Source organism: Sus scrofa, chromosome 3, assembly GCF_054392235.1.
Source record: "Sus scrofa isolate SSC_HxYL_T2T_F1_AM1 chromosome 3, Sscrofa_HxYL_maternal_Yorkshire_Landrace_v2.0, whole genome shotgun sequence".
Lineage (NCBI taxonomy): Eukaryota > Metazoa > Chordata > Mammalia > Artiodactyla > Suidae > Sus > Sus scrofa.
Window position 1 is genome coordinate 87,741,746 of NC_139385.1, and position 25,755 is coordinate 87,767,500.

General features: G+C 42.8%; 1 protein-coding gene across 6 annotated transcripts in view; it reads right to left on the reverse strand.

The window, feature by feature from the left end:
* The window catches only part of MEIS1 (Meis homeobox 1), a 140,281-nt gene that overhangs the window by 84,388 nt on the left and 30,138 nt on the right, over nt 1–25,755 (reverse strand). The window lies entirely within an intron of this gene.

Below are 25,755 nucleotides of genomic sequence, written 5' to 3' on the forward strand. Positions count from 1 at the left end.
GGAATCGGGTAGAATTTTTCAGCTCTGCTGACATGAAAGGATCTCAAAGCAGGAGCGCAATGAATAAAGGATGATGCTCCTCTAACCTGCGATTGAAAGAGCAGAAAATCCCAGCCACAAACAATGCTTAAAAGTTAAAGCCAGGCAGAGCCACACAGAGCGAAGGGGCAGACATGCTGAACGTTTTCATTGTTCCGCTTCACTTTTGACCTCGGGTGAAGGCATAGGGATGGTTCCTCTGGTTGAGGACCCCCAAAGGGGTATTTTCACATCAGGAGTAACCAGCCTCATGCGTTTGAGCCCCGAAAATGTAGAATCAGATGGGGCTAGACCTGCTTTAGTCCTTTTGTGTTAGCTTCCTTAATACATTTCTTCGTTTTGCTGTTGTTGTTGTTGTTGCTGTCACAAAACTATATTTAAGAGCAAGCGCCAGGAAGCTTTTACTTGGGAAGTTGAGGTTTAAGCACTCAGCGGCAAACAATGAACTCGAGAGATAACGATGCAACGCAAATGGTTGGGAACAGACCCTTGCTAGTTTCCTGCCAAAGTTGACTTGTGAGCATGTGTGAGGCCACGATACGGACCAACAGTGCTATTTTGCTTTTATTTACTCCAATTTATTTGTTCCTGTGAGAACCCCTATAAAAACAAAGTGTGGGGACAAACAATGGAAGCCTTGCCATCTCCTCCCTGCCAGGGCTTTTATTTTCCACATTATCAAATGTTTTCATCAGTGGAGCTCAGCCCATTCATTCAACTCTGTGAATCACGACCCAGATCATATTGCACTGGGAGTGGTGGTGGTGGGGAGTGGGGGAGTCCTATGCATTGCCTGTATCATTGAAAGAAAGAAAGAAATGTTTTTCCCCCCAGTCGTCTCTTCCCTTTGACACTGACAAACATATTTGTGGTCCTTTGTGACACTCCAAGATGGAACCGATGCCCCCCAACAGTCAAGTAAACTAGAACATTTCGAAAAAGCAAGCCCGCAAGTCCAGAACATAATTTTATCTTCCTCCCCTTTTTCGGGCCCCCTTCCCCAAACAGGTATCCATGTCAGAGGAGAGCTCTTGAGTTGGGGGTTTGTTTGACCTAGGTCACGAAAAGGTCAAGCTTTTCACCAGTTGTTAACACAAAGCTTCCAGCCAACCCACCCTCCAAATCCGGCTACACAGTCTGTTTCCATCTGCAAATGCGCTATGCACATTGGATTTTTCTCAGTTTTGCAGGAACTAACAATCCCTTCACTGTGAAGTGGTCTCAGTGACAAATAAATAGGTCAAACACTCTTCGGTGAAACCGTAGGCGCTGAATTTGCCAAATATGGAAATGTAATGGATTTTGACTTTTTCATTTTTAAAAAGGCTCTTTAAAGTGTTATTTTAAAACCAGTTGAACAGATTGCTTTATTCCTTTATTGAACTTCAAGGGATGCCGTCCCTTAAGCAGTTTTATGCAATCCCAACTATATTTTTGCTTCTCTGAAAGAGATCAATATTTATTCAGATTGATTTTTAAGATTTACATGTGAAAAATAGATAAAATTGGATCAAATCTAAACCAAAACTAATTCTGTCAACTCCCATGAAAGTCAATAAAGCCAAAATAAATTGAGCAGATTTCATCTACCTGCATTTGAGAATTGTTTTACTTCATTATTTCTTATAAACTTACTGAGCAGAAATTTGCTTAACTCTTATCCAAGCTTCTCTTACTGAAACAATAAGACTCTCTATGGAATATTTTGCACTCGAATATTATCACCCGGATAGCATATGGCAAACTAGCGGTAGGCAGTTTATCTTCATCCTCTTTGTAAGCTAAAATTAGCACAATGCTTTCGCAGCATTCTACCCTTGACTTGGGCCAGGGTGATATTCTCCACAATGCCATGCTTGTTCCACATCCTGCCAGCTTCCAATATTTAAGCAAATTGGTCGAAAGTTTATATCCACAATCACGAATACATTTTAATGCAATAACCCCCCCCCCAAGTAACACCAACAATGAAAAGTAAATCAGCTATATTAGGAATCAACCTGAAAAACCTTCCTTCATCTGCTTCCTGAAATCTCTAACATTTTGACTACAAAGTAGTCCCAGTGTTTACAGAGGCTAATTGTACCGAATGGGATGTATATTTGAGGTTACAAAAGCAAGGCGCAATTACCTTCCTAGACAGCTAAGGCTGATTTTTCTACTTGTTTACCATATTCAGTGTTTCTTGCTCATGCCTTCTCGATGCTAAAAATGCATTGTTGGTAAGCATCAAGTATGCACTTTCAGAGGATTAAATGAAGGTAATCTACAAGGGAAAGCCTTTACTCTTTAAACAGGAAAGCGGCTACTGGCTAAGCATCTGGAAAGGAGTGCAACACAAACAATGATTTTGAAAACAATGGAAGAGGTTCAAAAAATACATCCCTTGTAGCTGGCCTGTGGCAGTCTCATCTCCTGATCAAATAGTTAACAACAAAACAAGACAAAACAAAAACTCCAGCTAGAATTAACTTCAGGGACCCCGAGGTTGGCAGGTAAGCAGCCAAGAGATATTTACATTAGGAACAGGAGCCCCTCTATCTCCCACTCCTCTCCACCTTTAATGCCCTTTATTAGGGCAGATGTTAAACTAACAAGGTAATTTTGCTGGAGATTTCACTAACCGCTATCAGACTGAAGATTCTATTACTGTGTGCTGGAGCAGATGCATTCAGCTTGTTAGCAACGGATTAAATCCAAGATGACAAACAAATGCTGATAGTGTCAGCTGATTTATATCAATAGATTAAAAAATTCTTCATCATTTCTTGAACGGAGGAAAAAAGATTATTTCCCAAGAGCTCATCGTATATTTGACCGACTCATACTATTCTCAGACGTGTGCCTTTTGTCAGAGGGAGAGGGGGGAAAAAAAAAAGAAAATCCTCTCCAAATCTTGTAAGACAACCTCAAACATGATCTAACTAAAACAATATTTCACTTGACATAACATATTAATCCATCTATCCAAGTCATTCCTAACCCACAACACAGGAAAAATACACCAGGTGGGGGAGAAGAAGCAGAATGCAAGCATTTAAATGGATAAATGACTTGGAAATGTCAGTAATAACCAAATAAAGAAGCCATTCTGTATCCCACATCTAGTCAAAAAGTCATATGCATTTGGAGCTTTTCAGCTCCATCTGTATGTAAAAGAATCAAATCTATGACACTACTTTGTACCCAGACCTTCCGAAAACTCAGAGAGTGACGGTGATCTGTACTTTTTGATTGTTAGTACTGACCCTAAGTCCTGGGTTCAGAATTCCTCCTCACTGACCATGAAATGACGTGGCATTTACTGACCTGCAGATTTCAACCTGCACGTAAAATGTTCATTGGAAGTTCTTCATTCGAGCTCGGTTTGTACAGAGAGTTTCAACTTGGTCCTTAGAATTACAGTATTTCAGAACCGAAGGAAAACGCTTCAATTATCTCAAGCCCAGCTTTTTTTTAATTATTATTTATTTACAGAAGAAATTCCATCCCAGTGAGGTTATGTGAGTGGTCCAGCCTAGAGCCCAGGGCTTGCGAGTGGTTCTATGGGGATAGCATCTGAGGGCCGGCCGGCACACCAAGGACAGTGGTTTTCCAGCCTGTCCTAGGTCCTCATGGTAAGGCACCTAAAAGTTCCTGGCAGGAAGTGTACATGGACAAGCATTTCAAACAGCAATTGATCGCCACCAGTTGCGCCTCATGTAGCGTCCAGTATTTTCCTGATGTTTAATCATTTGTTTCCAAGATGACAAAATAAGTGGTTCAGGGCTTTAATGGGGAATTAGGTATCACCAATGTAGCTATATCCTCAGAAATGTGCAGTTTCTCAAATACTATTTTTTTGCCTGAAGGGGAAAGTACAGTAACATATACACACAGGCATGGGCAGCTGTGTATACAGACAAAGCAAATGTGGCCACATGTGAACAACTGTTGAACCAGAAGGGTAGCTTATGGATATTTACCATACTAGTCATTCTATTTTTTCTGTACATGCGAAAATACTCATAGAAGAAGTTAGAGAAATGCTGACAAATAATGGGGGGGGGGATCTCAATGCCAAGCTCCCAAGTCTGGTCCTGTATTTTCCATTTTCTAGTAACATCCCTGGCTTGGGAATGAGGGTCCCTGAATGCTATCACTGTGTTGTGTTACAACAGAACAGAGCTGTCACCACACGTATAAGGGATTCCTCTCTTTAAAAGGAACAGGATCATGTCTGGCTGTCAGGAAACCACCTCTATACTCTCTCAAAAAGGGAGAGATTTGCAGCTGAGAGCAAAAATGCAGTAAGTCAGCCAAAGAAAGACAAACATTATATGTGGAATTTTTAAAAACACAAATGAATCTATATACAAAACAGAAACAGACTTATAGACATAGGAAACAAACTTATGGTCACCAAAGGGGAAAGGGATTGGGGTAAGGGATAAATGAAGAGTATGGGATTAACATATACACACTACTACACACAAAAGAGATAAGCAACGAGGATTTACTGTATAGCACAAGGAACTCTATTCTATCTTGTAACAACCTACAACAGAAAATAATGCGAATATATTACTTTGCTGTACACCTGAAACTCACACAATACTGTAAATAAACAATATTTCGATTTTAAAAATTCAAAAAATATTTAAGCACCTTACTGTGTCATGAGAGAGTAGACAGAAAAAATTAAGAGTTAAAATTGTAAACAGACGATGGACTCATCACCACTAGGCAACAAGACTGTACATTTAAAGTTCAAGAAGAGACATGAAAAGGAGGCGGGGGAGAGGGAAAGCCCACAGTCAACACCACTGGTAATTTTGCAGGAGAAGGAAGCTGCAAAGCTAATTTCCTATAAACAAATAAAGACCTGCCTGTAAATCTGGTTTTGCCTCCTTATAACTTCCCAGAATCAATCTTTCCTATTCACTATTAATAGGCAAGAGATGCTTTGAACCCTATTTTACCAACTGCAATCGCTATAAAACTAGCCCTCAAGTTCTATATAATATGTGATGAAATTTGTAATACTAAGGACTATCCTTCCCATATCTTAATTTTTTTTTTTCTTTTTATGGCCGCAACTGCAGCATATGAAAGCTCCCAGGCTAGGGGTTGAATTGGAGCTGCAGTCACTGGCCAACACCCCAGCCACGGCCACAATGGATCCAAGCCACATCTGCAACCTACATTGCAGCTTGAGGCAACACCGGATCCTTACCTCACTGAGCGAGACCAGGGATCAAACCTGTACCCTCCCAGACATCATGTAGGGTCCTTAACCCGCTAAGCCACAATAGGAACTCCTTTTCCTGTATCTTAAACATGTACTGATAACAAGCATCCTGAAATTCAAAGCCCTGATATAACCCAATAGTTTGATCAAAGACCAAAGATGAATGTGATAACATGAGATGAGGGATGATGGAAATTACTGTGTCCATAGGAAATACACTCTCCTCCTCACCAGGCTCCCAGGAGGCAATTCCACCCAGGTCCTCTGAGAGTTCAGAACCCGGATCCATCTCACCATCAGCAAGAGGTATGCCAGTCAACACATCACCCTGGCCAGCGTGGCAAAACTCGTTTCTTCACAGACACCTTAACACGTGGGGTCAAAATAACATTAGCTATCATATAAGAAGAAGCCAGCGGACCAAAGGCCTGTGGTGAGAAATGTATCATTTGCAATCTGAGTCTCTTCTTCCTCATTCGCTTCCTCCCCATCCGCTTTTAAAGTAAAAGCAGCAGACTTAGGACAAGACATTGGAGAGGGATGGACATAAGAAGGGAGTCTTGTGTGAGTGGAAATCTCAGTGGCACCAAGTGGAGAGTGCCCTCTGCCCTGACACAAAAGGACAAACGGACGCACTCCGCTGTGAAGTGAAGACACATTTGGGAATAGTTCCCGAGTCTCGATTCCTTATTACGTCATCACTCTCACTCAGAAACCAGCACCCGTTCTAATCAGAGCCTCTCTTTCTCATCGAGAAAAACAAGCCAGAGGATGATGACAATGACGACAACGATGATGACAGCAGCTAACACAAACATAAAGTTCACCGGGTACCAGGCACTATTCTGCATCCTATATATCAACTCGTTTAACCTTCCCAACAGCCCAATAAGTAGATCGAGTATTACTCCTATGGTATCCGTGTTTAGGTTGTTCTTGTGCCCCAAGAAGAAAACTGGAGCCATTTTTCCTTGAGGAGAGGCCAATCTTCTTCAGGTCTAATCATATACTGAAACCCCTCATGCCTGAAAGTCAGTGACGAGCATCCACCAAGTTGGATGAAAGTGCAAGCAACCTCCTAAAGAGGACAGCATCGGGAAATCTATTTGCCCCAGGCATTTCTTTTATCTTTTTCTCTCTCTCACTTTTTTTTTTTTTTTTTTTTTTTTTTTTTTGTCTTTTTAGGGCCATACCTGCAGCATATGGAAGTTCCCAGGTTAGGGGTCGAATCAGAGCTACAGCTGCTGGCCTGCACCACAGCCACAGCTACACAGGATCTGAGCCACATCTGCAACCCATCCCATAGCTCACACCAGTGCAGGATTTTAAACCACTGAGTGAGGGCAGGGATTGGATCTGTGTCCTCATGGATCCTAGTTGGTTTTGTTACCACTGGGCCACGATGGGAACTCCCTGTCCCAGGTATTTCTTAATTCATAAGTAAGGGGAGGAATAAACACTAGATATAAATTACCTGAGGGCAGGGATTGGTATTATCTTTGTTGTCTCAGGATTTAGCACAGTGCCTGGTATACAGGAGGTACTCTGAATGAATGAATGAACAAATGACATATAAGTGCCTGATCACTTCCTTCTAAAGGTCCTTCCTAACTTTGTTCTCTCTTCTCTCTTCCTATTGAGAGAAAGAACTGATGAATGCATTTCAGAAATAGACCAAGGCATATACCTGGAGGAAACTCTAATTTGAAAAGATATACACATCCCAATGTTCATCAGAGCACTATTTACAATAGTCAAGACATAGAAACAACCTAAGTGTCCACTGACAGATGAATGGATAAAGAAGATGTGATTATATATACGATGGAATACGACTCAGTCATAAAGATGAATGAAATGTCATTTGCAGCAACATGGTTGGACCTAGAGATTATCACACAAGGTGAAGTCCAATGTCATATGATATCAGTTATATGCAAAATCTAAAGAAAATGATACAAATGAACTTACTTGCAAAACAGAAATAGACTCACAGACATAGAAAACAAATTTATGGTTACCAAAGGGGAAGGATAAATTAGGAGTTTGGGATTAAAATATACACACTACTATATGTAAAATAGATAACCAACAAGGTCCTACTGTATAAACAGGGAACTATGTTCAATATCATGTAATAACCTATGATGGAAAAGAATCTAAAGAAGAATACACACACACACACAACTGAATCACTGCCATACACTGGAAACTAAATCAACTATATTTCAATACAATTTTTTTTAAAAAAAGAGAAGTAATGGACCAAGAAGATATCAGTTATCAGGTTAGTTCCTAACCTGGTACAAAAGAAAGGTGTCTGAGTTGAAAAACCTGGCTGATTCTGGTCCCAGTAATTTCCCACTTACACCCTGTGAGACCACAGACGCAATTCTCACCTATAAAATAGAGATGTGGAAAGCTGCACTGCTATAAGGTTAGTAGTTCAAGGCTCAAAACTAAGGTGGACACATTTCATAAACTGAAAACCCAGGGGGAGAAAAAAAACTATGCCCTTTGTTAGAAACTTTTTCCCTCCCATCACCCAGCATTGTCTGCAACCCATAGTAGGTGTTCAATAAATATTTGCTAAATGATGGAAGATCAGAACAAAAGAGCCATGTGTGTCTCTGAGCCTTTAAATCCCAATTCATAAGGCTTCCTCTGAGAGGCTCAAAATTGTCAGGGCTGACCTCAGCAGGAGGGATGAAAGCAAGTCCACGCAAAGCTGCCCTTTGTTTCTTTAGGTAACAGTTAGAAACATTACATCCAAGCGTCCATCAAAATAAATAATACTGTCAGCCTTTGGGAGGAGAAAGAGTGATGGGAGAAAAGAGGACACTCAAGGTACCAGGTTTGAAAAGCAAGCCAATGGCCCCCAGCTCTCGAACCCGTCTTTCCTCTGCTCTCCCCCGGCCACAGCACCCCAGATCACAAGCCGAGAAATGGCAGCGTCATTGCTGTCACTCTGCCCCTCTGAAATAGGAACCTGGATTAGCTCTGGCTGGCTGAAGCTCAACCCAGATAAGTCCAGAGCGATGCTGATAGGCAGCGGGAAGGAATTTGAGGAAGTGACAAGAAATGCCACGTCACCCACCATAAAGAACCCTTTCCCGCAAAGTGGCCTGGGAGGTGGCTACAGAGCGACTGGTCCTCAGAAAAATGCAGATAAACGCAGAAGTCTTTCCTAGCAGCAGGGCAGAGAGCCAGCCACACACAATTCATGTCCTTGCCACATCCTTCAGTGAGTGGCTCCATCTCTTCAGCAGAGATGTAGAGCACTCCCTCCTGTAGCCCCGGGGGAGGCTGAGCGGAGATTCCCCAGGCCTCCTGCTGCTGGAATCAGGTCCCCTCCGGCCGGCGGCAGGCTCGCCTCTGCCCCTTTCTAACATTGCAACCAGAGCAGAAGCACCCAGAATCCTGAGGATGTGGTTTTTTTAACAAAGATTCTAGGTTACTGTCTTTCTGTCACAGGGAAGGCTTTGTGCCATGTCAGAAATAAACTTCCTAATTTCCTTCACCAGGTAATGGACATCATAATAATCCGCGGTGGCATCTGTCATTGCACAGATTTCCACTGTTATTCACAAAAGTTTCCTGGAAAAGTGGAAGTCAGCAACCAGTGATTCTCCCAAGAAACTCACAGGCAAAGAAGCGGGGCCCAGCAAAGAGGACGAGGGGAGAAAAGGAACTCTTCGGCTTCACCCTTGTTGTTTTTCTTAAAGGCAGCATGGAAGTCCCTGCTGGTTATCTACGGCATGGCCCCCTTGCCTTATGTTTTAAACTTTCTTTCAAAGGACCCATTCTCACAAAAACGCCTCGAAAACTTACCCAAAAGATCTTCATGAGCGAATCTGTTCTTTGACAAACAGAGTGCAAGTCAAAATGTTTAAAATATATTTAGAAAAATATAGTCTGTGTTGTTCAGTAATATCAGGGACTACTTCAAAGGGCAGGTTGGACCAGATTTCAGCTGGGAAATCTGCTGGCTCCGTCCCTTAGCCCCATGTTCTAAATGTCGCTGCAAGAAATTCTGGCTCAGACTCTGCAATCTCACATTGTCCCACCACTTCTATCTAGGGAGAAATTGGAGTCACTAGCACCCAGAGGTTTCGTAAGGGCCACGGCTGTCCGCACACCAGACTTTCATCCTGGGTAGCTGAGAGAATATTTCAATACAGTATATTTTTGCTCAGGACTCTTTGAGAACACAGCAAATGGGAAATGATAAGAATTACATTCACTTACTCTCACACAGTAGCATTAAATTATTGGTTGTATCAGTGGCTTACATTTACATTAAACTTGCAAATTACAGAGACCCTTATTTCCATTCTACAAGCATCTCTGTTTTTTTTTTTTTTTCCTCCCCTGCATGCATATCTAATCATTTGCTTACCTCTTAACACTCTGGGAACCTACAGTTCTTAATTCTGTGGATTTCCACAAGGCAAGAATCTAGGCCACTGTTTATGCACAGAAATCAATTCAGCCATCACTACACTATGCATCAAAACAACATTTTAAGAGCAAAAGTTGAAGCCAGTGGCATTGAGCCAAAGCACCTCTTCTCAAAAGGAAAATGCAGTGGGATTTTTAAGAGCAAATAGGACAAGTCACCGAGGCTTTAAGCCTCACCTAAGAAATGGAAAATGGCCCAAAGTGTTTTGATTCAAATCTGGAACTCAGTAAGCCTTGGTGCCCAAAGAAAAGTGTCCATTGCCACATCCCCCAGCGTACTTTTCTAGTGTTTCTTGTCAATATATGCACCAGGTCCATTTTCCCTCTGTGTCCCTGGTGAAATTACTAACCCACGATATTTTTATGTTTTTAATTAGAACGTGAGAGAGCATTTGGGCACCATATCGCATGTTTACAAGGTCTGCAACTCTGAAACCCAATATTACATGAACGTGATAGTTTCAAATGAAATCATATTACCAAATACCATAAATCACAGACACATTATGGGCTTCTTCTAAAATTGTATGTAATCTGCTATAACGACACCATTCACTAGACAGAACAATCTATGCAAATATACATTAAAGCCATAAAACCTTCCCCACCCCCACCCCTATCCTTTTCCCACAGACCAGATAAAGGTGAATTAAGGAAATCTGGCAAAAGGTATACATGGCTGTGGCCATTTCCCACAGCAAATAGTGTATTTTCCTCTGGGAATAAAACATTTTCCTTAAACTACTGTTTATAACCCTTATCAGCTCAACAGTAATAGAGCCATCAAGTCCAATCTCTTGTGGAAAAAAGTCAAGGTCAACAAGTACTTGCATTTTTGTTTATCTTTAGCCGCAATTGCTACTGACATTCAATTGGGTAATAAACACAGGTCTGTCAAATGTTCCCAACGAACAGGTGATCCAGAAGCTATATCAGAACAAGGCCATTGCCAGGTAATCAAGCCATCCTGTTATAACAATTATGATTTGAGTACATTTATTTATAGATGCAAACATCAGTCAATTCTGAGTGAACATTACCAGGCCATTCCCACCGCTGGGCCATAAGGGTGAGGAAGTACAAGCGGGCTTCTGCTAGAATTACTCACCAACAATAACGTGTGCGTTCCCATGAGCAGGGTACCATCCAAAGAAAAGATTTTCTCTTATCTCTTCTCCTTAAAGGCAGTTTTGCGTAGCTCAATACAACCGTGTCGTTTACTCTGTCTGCCACCCAGGGTCCTAAGCCCAGTTGCCTTTCTCTGCCCGAAAACCAATTCTAAGGTTGTGTGTGTGTGTCTCTTTGGAATTGTTGCATGATTCCTTTAAGCCAGCATGGTTGCTACATGAGAAAACACTTCATCTTAATTTGGATGAAGGATTTGTTCAGCATATTTAATTCGACAGAGTCAGATAGATATTTGGAATAAAGTCTTTCTTTCCAATCCATCAAAAAACTCACTGATAGCAACAGGAGTTATGCATTTGGATCTGGGCAGCACAGGGCTCTGCGCCATATTCAACTTAACAGATTAAAAGTAGAATTTGGGAGTTCCCGTTGTGGCTCAGTAATTAACAAACCCGACTAGTATCCATGAGGATGCAGGTTCCATCCCAGGCCTCACTCAGCCAGATAAGGATCTGGCGTTGCCATGAGCTGTGGTGTAGGTCACAGATGCGGTTGGATCCCGAGTTGCTGTGGCTGTGGCGTAGGCTGGCGGCTACAACTCTGATTCAACCTCTAGCCCAGGAACCTCCATGTGCCTCAGGTGTGGCTCTAAAAAGACAAAAATAAATAAAACAAAATAATAAAAATAGAATCTGTTCCAACTGCAAAGTAAGACACGTTAAACCTCCCACCCCCATGTGAAATACGAAAACTAAATCTAAGGACAATGGCCATGATCTAGGATGATGACACTGGCCCACATGAGGCAAACCTACTGCCCCCACTTCTGTTAAGGAAAAAGATGCCTAAGGAATATTCTTGGAGCCTTAGAGGAATGCTTCCCTTTTTTGCCACATAGCTTTTATTAACATTCCACCATTTAGTGGAGAAATTAATGTTTTCCAAAGCTGACTCCTTTCCTATCAAGAGCATCAGGACATCTGGAAACAAAGTAAGGGACAATCCTAAAAATATGCACACCCACATCCTGGGAAAGAAAGTGAAAACTAAAAACGAAACAAAATGCTAGACACATGAAATGAAGTCCACCGTTTTAAAAGACAACTTCTGATGGGGGCATACTAAGTACCAGGTGACAGGGTTGTGACTCAAGAAAATACTATTTCCGTATAAAAAAAAAGCATCCTCGATTCTTTCACGTTCTGGCAAAAAGTAGATGGCACCAGAGTTGTATCAGCAGGGCAGGTGCATACTACTTCCAACCCTGGCGTCTATTACATCTTGAGCAGAAGATTCAAAAAAAAAAACGAGCAGCCTGGGAAGTGGAAAGGCAGGATTAAGACCCACTGGTTGTCCATGAACACGAAGGCCCGTGAAACAAAGCATCTACTCGGCAGACACTCAGGAAATGCTCATCAATCAGTTGTCAAGCAAAGAGGGAAGTCACCACATGTTCAGAGCAGTAAACTGATGCAATGAGTCACCAAATTCCCATGATAGCTTGGCCGGCCTCTTCCTTTCCCCAGAGCCCCTGGTCACTCCGGAGCCAAAGCTTTCTCCACAGGAAAGGAGGCAGAGGGTGGAGGCCAGGCTTCCAAGAGCCACCCTCAGAAAGGGTGGGACGAGTTTCCAGCCAGGGTGTGGGGGAAAAGCCAAAGCTGGCAACGAGCGACCCACCCTCAGGTGTATAGCCCGCCGGAAGGGACCTGCAGTCTAGAGAGCAGTAATCAGGACTCCGTCTCATTCCAGGCTCTTCTGAACCCCATGCGCCGACACCACCCAGACCCTCATCTGGTCCAGTCTCCTCCTCAAAAGCTTTTGCCTCCAGACTCTTCCCTCTGCCTCAGTCCCTGTCCTCAGCATTTCAAAAGAATATAGAATGGACCCCAGCCTTCCTCCCTGCCCATCCCTCCTTCACTCAGCCCTAACCAGGACACAGCACTAACATTTGCAGTGACTCCCCAGCTCCCCTCAAACTCCCAGCTCCCTGCCACCTCTTGGCCTCACCTCAGACTCTTCCCTCACCATGTTCTCTGCTCACCCTGGGGCATACAGGAAGCCTCCAAAGTGTTACACTCTCTCTTTCCTTTGTACCTCCACCAAAAAAAATCCCTTTGCCCATCTTCTCCATCTGTCCCAAGTTTCCATCAAAGACTCCTCCCCTTGGGGAAATGAAAATGGATTGCTTCCAGGGCTCACTCTGGGGGGAAGGGGTAGTGGTTGCCTGGAATGCTGTCTCACATCCCACATCCCAGCCCCATTCAGGCTCCATGAGAAAAGGCTCTGTGATCGATTAAGGATGCCTGCCATGGAAGGATGGGGGGAGGCTGTGGCTGCATCTTTGCCTGTTTATTCAGTGCTGTTTCTGCTTCCAAATTACATTGAGCCCACTGAATCTTGAGGCAGCCCACCAGATGTGAACTCTCCGCTCTGCCACTGGACTTTCAGTTTCTTGATGCCAGGAACAGCCAGTTTCACTCTTAATTCTCACGCCTAGCACTGGGCTGGACGTAATGGACATACATTTAATACTCAATAAGTTAGTGAATGGGGCTGCTTCTGTCTTCCTCTCTTCTACCTTTGGGAGTATTCCGCCCATAAGCTTGAAACTTGAGAAATCAAACAATCCCTTTTATTGGCACTAAAAGTATTCCTTTTAATATTCACAACACACAGTCCCCTCTAATTGTATAGGCTGAAATCACATTCCCTCAAAACTTCCATTTGTAAAGACGATGGCCCCTGAACCTTACCGTCCCAGTATCCCCAGCTCAGCCCCTCAACGTCTCCGTTTTAATCATGACTTCTCTGACTCTCTGGCTCCATCGACCCTGTTACAGAGGACAATGACCAGAAGGTAAGAGCATTCTCACCTGCATCGATGGCCCCAGGTACAGGGAGAAAGTGTGGAGAATAGAGCCAGAACACCATAAAATGGTCAGAAGGAGATGGAAAAGTGGGGAAAGACTTCATGGTGTCACTAAAAAATCAATGCTGTGGCTCATGTTAATATAAGCTGTCACTGGTTTCAAGCCTAGCTCTGATACCAATGAGTTTAAGTGTGAATGGGCTGAAGATAAATCCAGACATCCAGTTCAATCAATTACATATTTATCTGGCATGTACTCTATCTGCAGCATTGTGTTGGGAGTTGAGGGGTATGCAGAGAGGGTCCTACAGGGGCTGTTAGGATGTCAGCCTCTGCCATCTCATTGGACTCCCTGTGGGAGGATACATGGGAGAATGTCTCCCAGGTCCTAATGCCAGTCGAAGGGATTTTTCTGTGCAACCCCCATGGAAGCTGTAAATCATGTTACTCATTATATTTCACTCTTCATTTTGACTGCTAGGAAGCTCAGAGTCAAATTAACTTGCATACTTCTAGCAACTGGAGATGACTCTATAATTCACATGGTTCTGTGCTACCTTTAAGAATGACCTCTCATCTATTATCTCTTCCTTCTAATTTCTTCATCTACTTTTCTTTAAATCCTATTGTATGCTATATACTTTTGTTAGCTTCCTGAAATCTGTCTTAAAATGCAGGTGAGAAACATGTAAAAGACATATCCTTTTCTCCTAAGATACCAAAGTACAAAAGTGTGTTAAGGGGCCACCCGTTCGGCTGTCACACTCAAGGAAAGATTTAAACAAACAAACAAACAAACAAAGGAATGTTTAAAGAGAGAGAAGGGAGTTCCCGTCGTGGCACAGTGGTTAACGAATCCGACTAGGAACCATGAGGTTGCGGGTTCGATCCCTACCCTTGCTCAGTGGGTTAATGATCCGGCGTTGCTGTGGCTCTGGCGTAGGCTGGCAGCTACAGCTCTGATTCGACCCCTAGCCTGGGAACCTCCATATGCCATGGGAGCGGCCCAAAAAATGGCAAAAAGACCAAAAAAAAAAATAAAAAAATAAAAAAAATAAAATAAAAACAAAGAGAGAGAAGTGATCAGATGCTAATAATCTAGCAACAAGCCTACTGGCAAATTCCTTGTTTCCAGCATTCGCTCTTTAATTCCCCCTTTCTTAAAAACACATGATTTTGAAGAAAATTTACGATTTTCTAGATCTGATGTGGAAATAAGTGGAAGGAAGTTCTATCTCTTTCATTCTTGGTTAGGAAATCAGATGTGCTTCATCCATGAGGGAATAATACCGGTTGATATTGGTAAACGGGGGAAGGCCAAAGCTAATTGTACTAATCAAACAGAACGCTTTTGGGTTAAGTAATTACAGAAAATTATCTGCAAGACTGAACTAATCCACAAAGCCAGACACTTGAGCAAAACCCAACTTAACCAACTACACTTCTGGGACCAATCAGTGTATGAGGTAGACAACGCCTACCTCTTTTTAAGGAAAATGCTTGGCATAAACTTACTGTTTGGGTTAGTTTTCGCTAGGCCAACAGCCAAAACCTCCACCACGATCCTTAATTAGTGCTAGCAGTCATGAGGGAGAGAGAGAAAGTCAGGACCAGAGCTAAATATCACATCCCAGGGGATGGAATCACGTCTACTGCTGGGAACAGCATAGGACATAAAATCATCCTCCCAGGGTGACACGGTTACTCCTGCCACAGGGTCCTGCCTCCAAACTCATCCTGAACTCCTACTTTAAGATCCCTCAACAGATGCTAAGATGCTGCTGCCAGTCCCCACCCATCCTCTACTAGAAGTCCTTTGGGCCAGAGGATGGAACCCAAGGGTGGGAGCAGGCAAAGCAAGCAATTCCGTGGATGCAGTGATTTCAGGTACATCCCCAAACCCATCTACCACCACCTTCTGAAAGAGCTACCTGTTCAGTTTCCCGGTTAAAACACATCTCTGGGAGTGGGAACAGGTGAGACCTTTGTGTCTATTTGCATTTTGACAGAGATTACCATGCGAGTGTAGCCATCTGGCACCCGGAAGAAATCAGGCCTCAGAGAATGTGGTGCAATCACCATTTGAAAGCATGAGAGGGTTCCCAATCATCTTCAATAAGGAATTATCCTTTAATGGTCATGTGCTATAACTACGCCGAGCACAGGAGATTTAAAGATGAAGATGACAGGATTTCCCTTGTGGTGCAGCGGGTTAAGGATCCAGTGTTGTCACTGCAGCAGCTTGGGTTGCTGCTGTGGCGCAGGTTCAATCTCTGGCCCAGGAACTTCGGCCTGCCACAGGTGTGGCCAAAAAAAATTTTTGGAGTTCCCATCGTGGCTCAGTGGAAATGAGTCTGACTAGTATCCATGGGTTAAGAATCTGGCGTTGCCATGAACTGTGGTACAGGTCGCAGACATGGCTCAGATGGCATTGCTGTGGCTGTGAGGTAGGCCAGTGGCTACAGCTCCGATTCAACCCATAGCCCAGGAACTTCCATGTGCCGCAGGTGTGGCCCTAAAAAGACCAAAAAAAAAAAAAAAATTTAAATTTAAAGATAGATGAAGATGACATAATCCCTTCTCAGGGAGCATCCTGGGGAGGCTGATGCATGAATGGCTCATTTCAATATATGAGAAAAGAAAAAGACATAGGATACTGTGACAACATAGAAGAGGGTCACTTCCTCCAATCTGGGGGTTCACAGAATACTTCCCGCAGACAAAACAAATTAGTGTAGAAGTTTTAAACCTGACTATGTAGGCCTCTCCCATCGGGGCTCCATGCAGAACAGTCAAGTACTTGGAGGGGAAAAAATGGATTCTCACTAACCTGTAATTGGAATTAACATTCCTTTCAAGTGTGTTTCTAAGCAAGTAGCAAATCACAGAACCAACAGTAGACCCTGTGACTTGGTCACCAATGGAAATCGTATTCACATACCACAATACAGTTGTCACGAATGCTATAAAACATCATTCATATTCATCACTGTTTCAAAAATGTGGTGGATGATAGACTTACGGCTAGACCTCGTTAGTGAAGGCACATTAAAACAAAGCATTTATATCACTATGTCACAATTTGGTTTGATATATTTTGATAACTGGAATTCAATATCATTAGTTTTCCTTGTAACTTTATGTATTTTATTTCGTGTCTTAATAAAAATATTACGCTGACAATGTATCTGTTGACTTCACTGAACTGCCAAAGGGGTCAGGTCCCCCGAAGATCGGTATGGGTCAACAGCCATGGGATTAAAGGTGGACAACAGAGGCCTTAGGTGGTCACAGGGGAAGAACGGAACCAAGTTCCCAAGAGTGGACTGTGGGTCACAGTTGGCCTCACAGGACCCCAGAGATGCTGAGCTTACATGGCAGACAGAGGACCAAGAAGGAGGGGTCCCTCTGTAAGTTAGGTCAAATCCCACCCACTTTGTGTTTCAGTCAACAGCCTTGACCATGGAGCTCCCTGTGTTTGGGCCATTGGCATGTTGTGACATAAATACACTGGCAGCTCCCTAAGAATATTCCGTATTTAGGGAGTATTTCATTTACATATGCTTGATGCTCTTGGTAGCACAACAGACTTCCCGAGGGGCAAATACTCTGACCTACTCTTTTTCATAGCCTCCCACAGAGCCCCTGCCACACAGTGAGGGCTTAATCCATTTTTGATGACTTGACTAGAATGTATAAATTTACATCCCCCCCCTCCTTAAATACAACATGTGATAATATTTTGGCTCATCTGCAGAAGTGATTACAGTTCTAAACCCTTTTTATCGCCTCAGGCTATATTAAATAGATGCTTCCCTAAAATTAACTTCCCCACTTCAGCCTTGCCAAGAACGACACCTTGTGAAGAATCTCCCGCTGGGGACAATGGATTCTCTCCTGCTTTATTTTCTTGCGTAGAAACTGAAACACACGGTTTCAGCTGTGCCAGGTTGTGTGTGGTAGCCCTGGAATGCCTAGGAGGACGGACCTGAAAAACAAGTTACCGCCTATCGTTTGAAACCCACAGCAAAATCAAGAGAAGAAGGGAAGGTGAGAGAGAAAAGGGAGGGCTTATTTGGAAACTGAATTAAATAACTACACATTAAGATCTGGGTTTTTAAAGCTCAGGTCCCCATTTTTATTATTTACATAAGGCAAAACATGCATGTTATTAATAGGAGTGTGAAATATATTTTTCTATATGAGCCGTGCCCTTGAAAAATACAGTTTTGGAAAGAAAGAGCTGAGCATTATGAACCTTTTAACTTCCAGGTCCTCTGCAACAGAAGATTCACAGAAAGGCTAATGGTGCTCCAGCTAGAAAAGCTTCTCTAATTGACAGCAGACTGAGTGAAACGGAAAAGATATCTTTCTAAAAACTTGTCACCCCTTCTGGCCGCAGAGCTAAATGATGAACTGACATAACATCATTAGTCATATAATTCTTTACCACTCATATTTTAATTGTAAACTATCAGAGGATTCGTGAGAGACTAGTGTCGTTAATTCTGGGGTACCATTTCAGAAGTCCTCTAAGTCACTCTGGAGTTGGCATTCCTTAAGAGACAATCACAACAACAGCAAAATTTCAATCCATCGCAGGCAGCAAAACCCCAGTATCTGCACAGGTGACAATGGCAGGTGTTAGCATCAAGGTCTACAGCCTCACACTGCAAACCAGAGGGAAAACAGACTTGCGGATTTAAGGCCGTACTTAACAAGTATCACACCTTTAGAGTTGCAGAAATTAGTGTACAAGATTTGATAAGGGACCCAGACCCTGAGTTCACACATAAATAAAAGTGAGCAATCAACAGAAAACACATGCAATGATCCTGTTGACTAATGTCCTGTCTTTTCCAATCAAGGGTCAGACCTATTCAAACCCAATCACATGAGGATGGACTCTAGAAAGGTCAATCAAAGACAGGCTAAAACTCCAACTGTCTAGCTGACCTTCAGAGCTTGTGACGAATTGCTATCAGTCAATGCAACTAATGACAAGAGTGCTTTGGCTAATCAATTGTTCTAAAAATGATCAAGAAAACTACTCATAGGACAGCTCATTTTCACATCAATGCCTGTGAAGTATGAAAAGCTCATTTTTTGAGTTTTTAATAAGCTCATAAGTAAAGCAGTTACTCAGTAACAGAGGTCACCTTACAGCAAAAGACAGAATCTTTGTCTGCCTTTTCCATATTCTTTTATTACCATATTATAGTAAAAATATGCCATGGATATGCCAGAGGGCTACATAATAAAGTAGGTAACACTTCATCCACCTTGGAGACAAATACTTCTGCATTAGAGGGAAATCTATTTGGCAGTAAGTAATTTCAGATGAATTTTTCAGTTGTTGCCAGTGAAAAACAATGACCGATATTGCCTAATAGGGAGAAGATACACTTGCTGTGGAAACACTAATGGCCAAGTTCATGCCCCTAAATGTATAGTTATGACTTTCAGATGATGAGGGTTATTTTTGTTTTAAGATGAGCCCTTTTCATGAGGTTGGAAGGCAAAGCAAGTGGAAAACAGAGAGCGGTTATTCACATTTGATGAGTCAATACAAGGTAAGGTGAACAGAGTACAGAGTGTTCTTGGGAAAATAATCCTCTGCCTATACATCTAATTCAACATATTTGATCAGTTAATAATATGGACCTTTAGATAAGAGGGATTTGCAGAGTGTAATAACTTCCCCTTTCTTTTTTACACCTGACGTTTCCCATCAGGAAATCATTTTCCTACCCTGCCTGCCACTGCCAGCAAAGGCCACCCTTTAATTTGCAGCGCAACATTAAGTGTAACTCAAGTAGCATACAGGGCTGCAGTGGTCCAAGGGCTAAGTAAGGCCTGTGGTCACAATTATATTTTACTTTTCTCTTCTTGCCAAAGCGTACCTTTCAAAATGCTTTCTAGTGCCACTGACATGTCCCAAGTTCCCAGAGAAGAACAAGGCTTAAGAGATGTTAGCAAATAAAGATGATTTGAGTCATTCTGACCAACAAACAAATAAAATGGAAAAAAAAAAAAAAAGATTTTTTAAAAACTTTTTCTTCCCTCTCAGGGTTCTTGATTCAAAATTATAAACATTTTGTTTTTAAAATCAGTTGGGAAGGAAAGAAAGAAAGAAAGAGGGAGGAAGGAAGGAAAACTGTTTCAAAACAAGCAGTAGTCAGTTTGTGTTCATCTGAAACACTGCAGATTACAGATTACATCCCAAACCTGCGTTGCTACAGTAGTTTTTCAAATTAAAATATCTTCTGTGGCCTCAACTACTCTCAAGTTGTCCATAGGAAAGAAATAAAGGAGGGAGGGCAACACTTAGGCCCAGCCATAATTGGAAGTATGTGAAAAATGAAGTGTCAGTTTGGTCAATAAAGGGCAAAGGTCAAGGGGAACTGCAGCCCAAACTCTGTGCGAAATTGCTCATTAAGACATCCAATCAGAGAGCGCCTTCCCACCGATCCCATTATTCATCAGACAGCTGACTGTTTCAAATGCCCGCGTTTGGGCTGTTATTACTTTTCTTCTTCATGTAAAAAAGGCAAGCTGGTATATAAATCCTTGCTTAGTCATCTGGAACAAAATGTGGCCCTGCCCTCCTTCCCTCTCTCCCTGCTCCCCAGCCCCTCGCATCCAGCTCTGCCTGCTGGCTTCACAGGTCTCAAGCTACAGGCCTCGAGATTCCCTTCAATAAGAAATGGAATTGCCTTCTGTCTATAGGTTGCCTGAACTCCTACAAAAGCCGGCGTGGAGGGGGATGGGGTGGTGGAAGGCAGGGGATACACTGTTATAAAGAGACAGCAGGGCTTTTCCATTCTTCCTCTTTAAAGAAACATGGTTTTTCCGCCTTTAGCCTTTTTTGTTTTTTTTTTTAACTGGGAGCAAAGAAACTATTGTGGATCCAAGTCCCGCCTCCCAAAGAAGTTCATCAGTGGGTTTTGGAGGTCCCAGCGACCAGCAAAGTCCTTTAGGGTTGAAATGTTTCACATCAAGTTTCAATGTAGAAATAAGACTTTTTCTTTCTCCTCACAAAAGAGGAAAACGAGATGAGCCTGAAGTGGGAAATGTCCTTGCTTGTTGTCTGGGTTCGTCTTCTCCATTCAATAAATCCTTGAATGAGTGAAATGGCCCAGGCTCTTAATGCATAATACAAATTAACCTTATCTATCATCCTGCTCCACTGGAAATAGCTCCATCGTCATTCTACCTAGCACACAGGCCTGGATCTTCAGTCCCCAGCAGAGTAGAACCCCCCTGAGGCTAATGCTGATTTCACTTTATGCATAGCTCTGTCTCTGTTACAGAGCAGAGCACCAGGCCCAGTGCAGACACAGGACGGAAGAGTCCTTGAATTGATAACAGAAAGAACGTCCTTCCAGGGATCAGTTTCCCACTCCTAGCCACACGACAGTATCACATCCAATAGGATCTTGGGCTCCAGAGACAGACGGTATGGGTTCAAGTCTGGACGCGTGGAGTTCCCGTCCTGGCTCAGTGGTTAATGAATCCAACTAGGAACCATGAGGTTGCAGGTTCGATCCCTGGCCTCGCTCAGTGGGTTAAGGATCCAGCATTGCTGTGAGCTGTGGTGTAGGCCGCAGACGCAGCTCGGATCCCGTGTTGCTGTGGTTCTGGCATAGGCCAGTGGCTATAGCTCCGATCCGACCCCTAGCCTGGGAACCTCCATATGCCGCGGGAGTGGCCCAAGAAATGGCAAAAAGACCAAAAAAAAAAAAAAAAGTCTGGACGCTACTGCCACCGAGTATTCAACTTTGGGTTTGTCTCTTATCTTCTCTGAACCTCCATAATCTCCCCTACAAAGTGACAGATGAAATGCCTACATTGACTGACAGTCCTTAATGCGTAATTTTACTACTTTATTACTATCGGGGATTCCTCTCTCTTGACTTCCACCTAAAAACCAAGACGTGCCCACAGTCAAAATGTGGTCTGTCCCCACTAGGGCTGCTCCTGGGAAGGGGGACAGATCTGGTGTGGAAACGCACCAGATTGGCTTGGTCTTCTTGGTCCAAACCACAGGCTTCCTAGAGTAGGTTATGGTCAGTAGGGCAGACACACACGGAAGGCTAAAAAAGACACCTGAAAGATTCCAGCCCCTGCCAACGTGTGCCTCACTCGAGGAGACTCTACTTGCGGGTCCTGAAAACACCCTATCCTGAAGGAGTTCCAAGAGACCCAGATTCTGGAGCTGACCCTGATGGTTACTCACGTCAATATTTCTGAGCTTAGCTTTTCTCTCTTCTGAAATGGGAAGAGAGCAAATCATTGACAGGAAGAAAATAAGAATCCAATCTCATATCTTTGGAAGTGCTTTGAGGAAGTTAAAGAGTAGACAAAAATCAATGTCACAACCACAGCAGCAGAACCCCCAACCAAATACAGATGTTAGACCTTTCTTTTAAATGCCAATTTAAAGGTGCTTCACTATTAAGAATTGATTGCCTGCAAGGGGCCGCAAGGCATAATATTAAGTGGCAGTAGATACCATAAGAAGACTTGCCGTGATAAACCATTTGAGTTGGGGGAGAGCGAGATTATGTAAACTATGAATAAACATTCAATCCCCAGAGAAGAATATCTTTGGCATTTTCTGAATTACATACTTCATGTATATCCTCTTCAGAATGCCAAGGATTGGACTTTGTGTTTTATTTTTTGACACTTAGGTAAAAATGTGGACTAAAACTACTCTATCAACCACAACAACTACTTATTTGGCAAATCATCAGGCACTAACACCCCCTCCCCCCCGCCCCGCGCACGCCCCCAGATTGCTGGAACTCTAACTAGGAACTCTTACTGTATTTTCAAATCTGTCAGAACATTACAAATTTTCTGGGTGACTGAATTTCTTTTATTTACTTTGAGAGTCCAAAAGAACGGGACTCAGTTGAGATATAGCCTGTTATATGCCTACCGTGAGCTGCAGACAAGGTTATTTAACAGAGGACCAAAGCCTAAGGGATTTCTTTTTTTCAATACCGTGGGCGCCATCATGATGTGGCGGGCATTGAAAAGGAACAGGGAAAAAAAAAGAAAATGCAGTACAAATAATACAGTAGAGAAAGTTTTAAAATATGTATTACTCCAGTCTGTGGGGGAAACACCTCTTTGGATATGTTCTTGACAGATTGAGTTATTTCTGTCTATTGGGTATGTATAAAGACGTATTTATGGATTTATAAATCTTTTGAAGAGGGCTGTTATTTACCCAGTTGACTAAAATGGACTCAAACTGTGTAAATAACTATTTAGGACATGCACTACGGGCCAAATGCTGGCACGGCTTACACATCCAGGCTTGCCAGAAAAGGCAGACAGGAGAACACGGAAAAGCCACTGTGCAGAGCTAATCCAAAGGCTGCACAAAGACCCAGCTCCACAGGTCTCAGGGATGAAAAAAAAAGTTGCGAAGGGTCGTGGTTGGCATGGAAATGCACAGAAGTTGTTGCAGCAACACTTCCAGGCATCATTCTGCGTTTAGCAAGGAATAAATCGCGCTGCCCCGGGAGAGCCCGCAGGGAGGGGCAGGGGGAAGGGGGGAGGGAACAGAAGGTGTGACTCCTACCACCTCTATGGTCCAGCTGCTGAGGGGAGGTGGGAGGCGGGGGCTAGGGGAGGACCGTCGCAGAAAGCTTCCCTGTGACCAATGTGCAAGTAAGTGACTTTCATTCTTTGGTGCAAAAAGGGCGTGAAGAATCTTATATAAATAATCAGGAAACTTAAATTTGAGGTCCGACGCTGCCCCCCGGGGCCTCATCAAGTCACTCAGCTCAGCCACATCTTCTGTCCCTCATCTGTCAAATGGGGCTAGACCTATTGTCTCTGCTCTCCTAGGGTTGTTTTCGGCAGGTTCACCTGAGATCATTCAAATGAGACAATTTATGTGAAAATGCTTTAAAAGAAAAAAAATAAATGAACGAGGTGGTGGTCGTGGATGAAAAAATAAAAAGAGAAACAGTGTGAGTGGAAAACTCTGGCAATGTAAAGACTGTATGGCTCCCACTTACAATCACATGCATTATTAAACTGGCCCGTGGAGAACACTTGTTGAAGAAAGAAAGAACCCAAGAAAGTCCTGGTTCCTTGTTCTGACATGTCAAAGGAAAAGAATTGGGAGGGGGCATGTGCCCTCTGAACATCCTTTTATCAGATGATGTTTAAGAAAATTTATATGATTTGAATTTTATTTTAATTTTTTTTTTCTCTTTCAGGGTGGGACCTGAGGCATATGGAAGTTCCCCGGGCTTAACGGGTCGAATCCCAGATGCAGCTACCAGCCTATGCCAGAGCCACAGCAATGCCAGATCTGAGCCACATCTGTAACCTACATCACAGCTTGTGGCAACACTAGATCCTTAATCCACTGAGCAAGGCCAGGGACCGAACCTGCATCCTCATGGAGACAATGCTGGGTTCTGAACCTACTGAGCCACAATGGGAACTCCATATGTTTGAATTTTAAATACATTTCAGCAGCTTACAAGTCTTCAAAGTAGCATCGAAACTACTGGCATGGTGGATGATTTATTTTTGAAAAAGCAAGAAATGAAAAAGAAAAAGAAAAGTCTTCAAAGTAGCATCGAAACTACTGGCACGGTGGATGATTTATTTTTGAAAAAGCAAGAAATGAAAAAGAAAAAGAAACAAACAAAACACTAGGCTGTGACCCCATGCAGCGACTTGGGGTACAAGACGAAGAACTGAGATTCCATTTACACCCTTTTGAAAACTCCTGGTGCAAGCTGAATTTGGAAAGTAGGGCTTTATATGGAAAGTGCTTACATTACCTAAACTATAGTGCTGTGAATAGCAACACCATAACATATACATACACACACTTGAGAGGAAAGAGGCCCCGTGGAGTTATGCTGCATATCATTTGCCAATAAAAGTCAGAGGTCATAGGTGACCTGTTTCTGCCTCAGCTCTGAACCAGTTTACTATTCCAGGCTCCATTTTTACTAGAGTTAGAGTTGTGATGAAGTCAGCAGCTTTCCTCTGAACAATAAAATATCTCAAATGCTTAAATTCTATGGGTAGAAGTTATCCCCAGTCCAAAGAGTATACATGTGCCTTAAAAAAAGAAAAAAAAGGACTTTCCTGTTTCTGTTGTCAAATTAATCATGTTAAACTCATTGTAGACTTTGCAGTTTGAATTGGTCTAGCCCAATTCAGTTTGAAAACCAAATTCTTTTGTTGGGTAATAGCACTCCAGTGAAACATGATCATAAAACCAGATTTTAAAGTATGTACCTACTGTGGGCTCAGAGGCAACTTCAATAAAGCCGTCTTTTTATATTCAGAGAGAGAATACTCTTTTAAACTTAGGTTGCATGAATGGAACACAAAATCCACTGCAGTAGGTCTCATCAAAGGCAGTGCAAGACATCTAAATCCTCATTCACCTTATTGCTGAAGATTAACTTTATGTTTCAACTTTATTTCCTACCAATTACAGTCAGACATGCACAGCCATGGACACCCAAGTACACACATAGGTATGCGCATTACAAGAACAGCGCCAATGAAATTGAGTTGCTTTCTTTCCATTTCATCCTAATTCTCTTTACTCTGACGTTGCAAGGAAGTCAAGCACTGAAGAGGTTCAGAGAAGTAAATCTGAACAAATGGCTTCAGCTCAGAGAAGAAGGAAGCCCAACCTGGTGTCTGCAAGGCCCACTGCCTTCTAAGCATCTCAAGACATCATTCAGTTGGAATCCTAGTGGGTGTTTCTTCGTGATCTCTTGAAAAGCCTCTAAGGGCATGTAATAATAACACTTTTTTTGTTTTATTTGTATAGCAGGGTATTAGTGGCAGACTATTTACGCAGGTTCAAACTTCTAATCTACTTCTCTAATCTCTGTCAATTCACTGACCCTATTTTATGGAGGCAGCCAGGTGACAGGCAGCCAGGCAGCTGAAACAGCAGAGAAAGTAGAAGGGGATGGCATGGGGGGCGGGGGTGTAGGATAAAATAAGGTGAGCCAATTCTTAT